This window comes from Ursus maritimus, unplaced genomic scaffold (assembly GCF_017311325.1).
Source record: "Ursus maritimus isolate PB19 unplaced genomic scaffold, ASM1731132v1 scaffold_18, whole genome shotgun sequence".
NCBI lineage: Eukaryota > Metazoa > Chordata > Mammalia > Carnivora > Ursidae > Ursus > Ursus maritimus.
Window position 1 is genome coordinate 27,186,300 of NW_024424230.1, and position 7,764 is coordinate 27,194,063.

Consider the following 7,764-nt stretch of genomic DNA (forward strand, 5'->3'; position numbering starts at 1 on the left):
GGGGGGGGGCGGTCCTCCCACCCTGGGAGCCCCACAGTGGCACCTGGGGTCCAGCCAGAAGCCTCTGCATCCTGCCCGCCCACAGGACAAGCACCCCCACACTGCCGGTGCAGCCCCTACCCCCCGGGGCGTGAGATCATCCCTGGGAGGCCCTACCTCCTGGTTCTCCCTCTGGGATTGCTTGGCCTTTTTACCCTTGGGCCCCTGCAATACTCCCCCACCCCACCCTGCTCTACAAGTCCTTTGGCTAAAAGGCAAAATGACCTGTGTTGAACTGTACTTTTTCTAGGCTACCTTAAAGCAGTTGACACGTTGACTACCCCTGCGAGCCCATTGCTACCCCTCCTACCCCGGGCCGGTCGCTGGGCCGGTCGCTGACCCGGCCCCCATTCAGACGGCTGTTGGCGGCAGGTGAGTCTGGAGGCCAGGACCTCAGGGTTGGGCACACGTCTCCCTGCGCTTCTCTTTTCTCTCACAGCCTCGATCGCTGACTGTGTGTCATTACACACGGGTGTGAGATTGGTTCCCTCGACTCTGCCCACTAGACTACAAGCTTCCTGAGGGCGGGGTCTGGGCGGGTCTCAGTTTTGGGCTCAGTGTCTGGCTCATGGAGATCCTCAAGAGCTCTTCCCTGAGCCCGTGGAGGCATAAACGGAATGACCCCGTCACTATGGGGACTCGAAGGCTTCGGGTGAGTTCTTGCACGGTACTGAGGTACGTGTGTGTGTCTGTGGGTGCAGGGGCTGGGGGTGGATTCCCCCCAAATACAGCCCTCGGAGCAGGGTATAGCATTGTGCCTGGGACGTGTGGTCCAGGGGGCATCCGAAACACGCAGGGTCAGCCCTTGTTAGTCTGCTCCTGCCGCAGGTCAATCAGCCTCAGGCACCGAGCAGCCAGCACTCAATTACAGGCCAGCCTTTGTGGTCAGAGGCTCTGGCTTGCCTCTGAAACCGTCCCAAAACTGGGGAGGGCCGAGCCCCAGCTCCAGGCACGCAGGCTGGCCAGGCCTTGGGGCACAGAGTCCCCCTGAGGGTGGGTGAGCGGAAAGCCAGCGTGCGTCTTCAGGGCCTCCATGGTGGAGGTCGGTGTGGCTGATACGGGTCGGTCCCTAGCCTAGCTCTGCACCGGGGCTCACCTACACCCAGGAGGCCTGGCTCTTCGAACACTGGGGTTGGGGGTGCACCATGGCTGACTCCTCCCCTCTCTACATCCCAGATCTCAGGCTGTACACTCATGATGCCTTCACCGGCTCGTGCCTTCCTGCTGACCTGAGACAAGCATCTTCTCTCAGGCTACAGGCTGTGCTCTGAGGCAGTTAGGGGCCATTTATTCATCCCCAATGTCCTGTCTTACTGTGGATGAAGGAAAGTCCTCGGGACGGCAGCGATGGCGCAAAGTAGAAGCTGGTTCTCGCAGCTGGTGCAGCCATAAGACACAGGGGAGCATTAGCGTCAGCGTCAAGGCTCAGCGTGATCACTGGTCCTGCTGTGGGCAGAAAGGCACTCTTTCCTGAGCACAGAAGGGATGTGTAAACTCATTCGCCTACAAGGAAGCCCATCGTGCAGTCTTCCAGGGAGGGACAGGATGCTGTCATGTTTAATCAGGAACTGGCAGATTTTAGGGTTGTCTTACGTGATACAAGATGATGTGCCACGAAGGGCTAAACTGTGAGCAGACTAGAGAGTCTGCTAGACTCGGGCTAGAGAGTTTGGATAATATCAGTGGGTCTGGAGTAGGCGGAGGGAGCTTTACTGAACATACAGGCCTCGTAAGGCCCTTGACTCCTGAGTAGCACTTTTGTGAAGGCAGGAAAAGACAGAGCAGCCTTTCAGGAAGAAAGCTGAGTGTCCGCCAAGGGAAACGTGGCATGTTTGTGTGCTGCGGACAGCCTCACGATGTCGAGGGAGGGTGTGTGCCGTGGGTCACAGCCCGCGAGGCCAGGCCCCACTTGGGTGCACAAGGAGGCAGTGTTCGTCATGCCTGGGCAAGGCACGTGGATTGACCGTGCACTCTGATGTTTGCTTCCCTGTGATGGGAGCTACTAACCAGGCTTTGAGTTAGTGTTTCCAAGGGACTTCCCAGGACTCAGCATCAGAGGACGTACAGGAGAGAAAAATACTACATTATCAAAGGAAAGATGGGGCTATGAGCCTCTCTGGCCATTTAAAATAGCAAAATTATGCTCTAAGCTCTAAATACGGACAATACGAACTAGAGTATATCGGGGATCCCTTGTGTAAAGAATACAAGTAAAAACTATAACAAACTGTAAGCAAACAAAAACACATAGCTGGATTTGCCTTTTTAAAATTGGGAGGAGTAAGAAAAATCTGCCTGCTTCTCATTTCCCCCACATTTATTTGTGATTCTCGGTACCTTTCTACTGATCAGAAGCCTCTGCTTGAGAACTGCCCCTGGCGAGGATGTCTATCTGCCTGAGAAGCAGTTTTAAAAGCAGAGCTGACTTGGAATTTCTACCTGCTTCCCCTCTTCTCCCCATCCAGCTCATATCCCAAGCTCGGCCTGCTTTCAAATCAAAAAAAGACTACCAGCAAATAAGAAGTGATACTTGTCACTTTAAGAAAGTCACAAAAACACCTGTCAAGTCATTAGGATTAAAAAAAAAAATTCTTGGGGGGCACCTGGGTGGCACAGCGGTTAAGCGTCTGCCTTCGGCTCAGGGTGTGATCCCGGCGTTCTGGGATCGAGCCCCACATCAGGCTCCTCTGCTATGAGCCTGCTTCTTCCTCTCCCACTCCCCCTGCTTGTGTTCCCTCTCTCACTGGCTGTCTCTATCTCTGTCGAATAAATAAATAAAATCTTAAAAAAAAAAATTCTTGGACGTCTGGGTGGCTCAGGTGGTTAAGTGACTGCCTTCAGCTCAGGTCATGATCCCAGAGTCCTGGGATCGAGCCCTGCATCAGGCTCCCTGCTCAGCGGGAAGTCTGCTTCTCCCTCTCCCTCTGCCACTCCCCCTGCTTGTGTTCTCCTGCTCTGTCTGTCAAATAAATAAATAAAATCTTAAAAAAAAATAGAAATAAATTTTAAAAATTCTTTATAATTTGGAGCTTCTCTTGAAACAGGGGTGTTGGAACAGGTTCTCCAAGGCTCTGCCAGGACGAACGGTCTCCAGCTTGGGGGTTTCTTACAGAACCGCTAACGAAGAAGACCGTTCTCCTGCCAGACAAGCTGATGTCCCGGACTTGCAGGGAGAGGGACTGAGGCGTCGGAAGTCACCCTGGGCGGGGGGTGGGGGGGTGGTGGTTGGGGGGCAACACTGAGGCCTGAGGGAAAGATCAGGTCTGCTTGATCATGGACTGTGTTCGCAGACAGTGTCAAAAGCCAGACAGAGGAACAGATGCAGGTCTAAAGTAATAGGAGATCAGGGGCGATTGAAGGTCCGCGGGCAGAACCGAGCGATGGTTAAGCAGCGTTTAGGGAGATTTGCTGGGAGTGGTTCGCGGAGCCTGAAGGCCAAAGCTGGGGAGGCTGGCAGGAGCTCACAGTCCGGCAGCAGGCAGCGCCAAGCGGGAAGGGCTGAACACATGAGATAATTTGGGAGGAAAAAGGGACACGATAGGCGTGGCGAGAAGCGTGAGTGAATTAAAAACGGCCTCAAGGGTTGGTGAGGGAGAGGAGCAACCGGAACTCACGTCCACTGCGGGGAGAGAGACTCCCGCAGCCCCTTGCGAGGACTGACCGCCTGGCGGTGTCGGCTACGGCCCGGCAAACGCGCGGACGAAATCCGTGCATCGTCACACCGAAGACACGCACCACAAAGTTCAACACCGCACTTCTCATACCAGCCGCAAGTGGGGAGCAGCGCCGTTGCTCACCAGCAGTGTGGTGGGTAAACAGTGATGCTTGCACGGCTAGAGAACGAGGGCCCTCCGAGTCCAGGCAACGGTGTGAACGCATCTCACAACGTCGCGCGAAAGAAGCCAAGCACAGGAGCGCAACTTGTATCATTCCATTTACGCGAGGTTCGGAAACAGGCTAACCTGGAGAGGTGTGTATGCCAACCACCACCGGAAGGGGGCGCGAGGAGGCCTTCCGGGGTGCTGACGGCGTCTTGATCTGGGTGCTGGTTGCCGGGGTGTGTTAGCTTGCGGACATTCACCACTTTGATGTACGTCTGTTCCTCTTTAATAACAGCTTTGAAACGACAGTACGAGGTAGAGTAAAGGCAGTTAAGGCCCGTTGGGTGACGAGGAGTTTGAGATGTCTAGACGGACAGGCAGAAATCCCAGCATGCAGTGGGAGATACAACACTGTGGTCTGGGCAAGCGTTCAGGGCCGGAGACACGGAATGTGGGGGTTGTTTACCCAGAAGTGGGGGAAGAGGAGAGCCTGGGTTACCTTCTGAGACAGGGGGGCCATTGGAACCAGCATCCGGCCCCACGAGAGGGCAGGAGGAGGATGAGGAGTGAGCAGAGCCCTTCATCAGAACCTACCAGCACTTCGAGGCACCGGGACCCCTGGCTTGGCTCTGCTAGCCATTACTTCTGTCCCGCAGGACTTCGATTTTGCTGGCGGCGGGGAGGGCAGATGCTTCTTCTCCCCTTCAGGCAGCATAGTCTTTTAAAAGGTAAGGAAACAGGAGTGGTGAGGGGAACCGTTCAGGGCTGGTGAGCGGTAGGGCCAGGTACCAGCCAGGCCATCCACCTTGAGGGTGCGTGATGCCTTCGACGGTGTGGCTGCCGTTAGCGGAGGGCATCCGGCAGCTGGGCAGGTGGACCGGCCCCACAGAAGAGCCTTGAAGGTCAGCCTGAGGGGGCAGCAGGCAACCTGTTGTCCAGTACTCCTCCCTTGAACACAGGGACCTCAAGATAAGAGGAATGTGCTGGAATCCTTGCACACACACAGCGCAACCACACAGATGTGTTGTGCGACTGCCTCTCGTGGGCTTGTGTTTGTCCTGTCAGCATGTTAGGTCAGAAGGTCAGGGTGCGGGGCGCCTGGGTGGCACAGCGGTTAAGCGTCTGCCTTTGGCTCAGGGCGTGATCCCAGCATTCTGGGATTGAGTCACACATCAGGCTCTTCCGTTATGAGCCTGCTTCTTCCTCTCCCACTCCCCCTGCTTGTGTTCCCTCTCTCGCTGGCTGTCTCTATCTCTGTCAAATTAATAAATAAAATCTTAAAAAAAAAAAAAAAGGTCAGGGTGCCATCCCAAACACCTCTGTGATGCTGGGGGCCAAGGCCATAGGCCAGTCACAGAGCCAGTACATTTCCTCTAATGGAAAACACCAGGGCAGTAGGGACTATGAAACATGCCGTCGGGAAACATCAAGACATCTGCAGAAATGCAGAAGAAAAAAATATATTAAGATATCACACACACACATGCACACCAAGGCCCATGAACTCTTTTTTTTTTTTTTAATTAATAATGATTTTTTATTATATTATGTTAGTCACCATACAGTACATCCCCGGTTTTCGATGTAAGGCTCGATGATTCATTAGTTGTGTATAACACCCAGTGCACCATGCAATATGTGCCCTCCTTACTACCCATCACCGGTCTATCCCATTCCCCCACCCCCCTCCCCTCTGTAGCCCTCAGTTTGTTTCTCATAGTCCATAGTCTTTCATGTTTCATTCCCCCTTCTGATTGCCCCCCCTTCCTTTATCCCTTTCTTCCCCTACTGATCATTCTAGTTCTTATGTTCCATAGATGAGAGAAATCATATGATAGTTGTCTTTCTCTGCTTGACTTATTTCACTAAGCATTATCTCCTCCAGTGCCGTCCATGTTGTAGCAAATGTTGAGAACTCATTCTTTCTGATTGCTGAGTAATATTCCATTGTATATATAAGGTCCATGAACTCTTAATCATCAGGGACGCAAGGGCAGGAGGGGCAAAGCTGGTTGAGACAAGTAGACGTCCTTTCACTAAAGCTCCTCTACCCATTTTCAGGACCTCCCCACTGTAATGGGGTGCTACTCTACCCCTCCCTCCATAACTCTCATTGCTCCTCAGTGGGATGTCGCATGGGTGTGTCAGTCCCCCCCCCCCGCCCTGGATAAAAATACCCAGGACGAATGGTCCTCATTCCTACCTCAGTGCCTTTGCCTATGCTGTTCCTTCTAAAAAGATGTTCTCAAGAGTCAGATGGATTGAAATCCCGGTTCTGGGGCTTCTAGGGATGATAAGTTGAAGACGTGGGACAAGTCCTCTTAGTTCTCTTTAGCGCCCTCTTCTTTCAGATGAGGACGACCCTCTTTATGGGGTGCTTTACGGGAAGTCTCTAGCAGAGATCATACAGAGTTGGCAGGCAACCAACGGTAGCCGTTCTCCATCTCACCTCCATTAACCTATACCTCGAATGGCCTTATCGTCAACGTGACCTTGTTCTTCAAACATCACTAGTGGTTTCGCTCCATTAGATGATGTAGCTGCCTCCCGGGACCCTGGCTCAGCTCCAAGGCTCAGAAGTGCCCACTGTGGGGTTCAGGTTAGCCCAGGGCCCCGATGTCACTCTGGAAAGGAACACTGTCTCCAGATCCTCAGAGTGGCTTCCTCAGGGGCATTTGTCTTCTGTAACTTCTACAAATGTCTTTGAAAAGCTACTAACGACTCACATATTTGAAACTTGATAGCTACTTTTAAAATTATGAGTTTATATAGCTAGAAATGCATTTTTAAATACAGTCGCTGAGGGGCTTCTGGATGTTGCTAATATTCTGTTTCTTGATCACACAAGTAGGTTCATTTATTGGAAATTCATTCGTGAAGTGTTCATTTGTGATTTTTTCACTTTTCTGGATATATGTTAACAACAGTTTTGTTGTAGGCTGTCTGAGCTCTGCCACTTGATCTCACAGTAGACATGGCAGCCTCACAGACTCTTGGCTTGGCCTGAGGGCATTGGGCCAGAGCCCAAGATCCTTGGAGGGGTCAATTTTAAGGCCACCTCTGGTGGACAAGGAGGCCCCGTCAGCCTGTTACAAGACACTGAAAATGTTGAGTTGAGGTATGCACAGAATACCATGGAACTGTTGAGGAAGGAAACCTAGCTTTGCTTGGACTCAAAACACTCCACAAAAGATGCTAGTGGCATTTGAACTGGGTACTGAACACTGAATAGGAGTGCTTCCGGCGGAAAAGGGAAGGGAAGGATGACGGCAATGACGTGAACAGAGCAGAGTAAAATAAAGCGCCCCGTGTCTGAGCCTCAGAAGGCACCCTGCCGTGGAAGAGCTTAGCGAGCTTGTATGTGCGGCTGAGGAAGTCGGCGTTCCCTCCAAGGCCCATGAAGCCTTCGTCACAACTGTCTGGAGAGATGGGGGGCAGAGGCCAACAGGTGCCTTGGACCAAGATGGCTCTTCCTGCCCCTCTCCCTTTCTTGTCCCCTTCTTCACTGGCCACCAGTGTTGTCAAGGCTGCACTTAGATTTGTTCATAAGGAAATTAAGTATAAATAATAATAAATAATTTCATACACATTTCATAAAATTCATTCTTGTGGTCACTTACACATCTACAAACATTTAACTGGTTTTAGCAAATAACCATTTTTCTAAAACACCATCACAGTGTACCTAATTTTAAGGTAAAGCTCCTGCATCCATCCTTTTGAGAAGTCCTTGCTCACCGGGGTCTCTGAAGGGGGATGCGTCTGCGAACATGAAGTTCTGGTGCTTGCATGGGCTGGGGAGAGGGCAGGCTGCACCCATCTCATGCAGAGATGATCCAAAATTTTACAACCGAATGTTCCTTGTTTGGCTCTGTTAATTCTTCCAATGCACACTACACTTAAA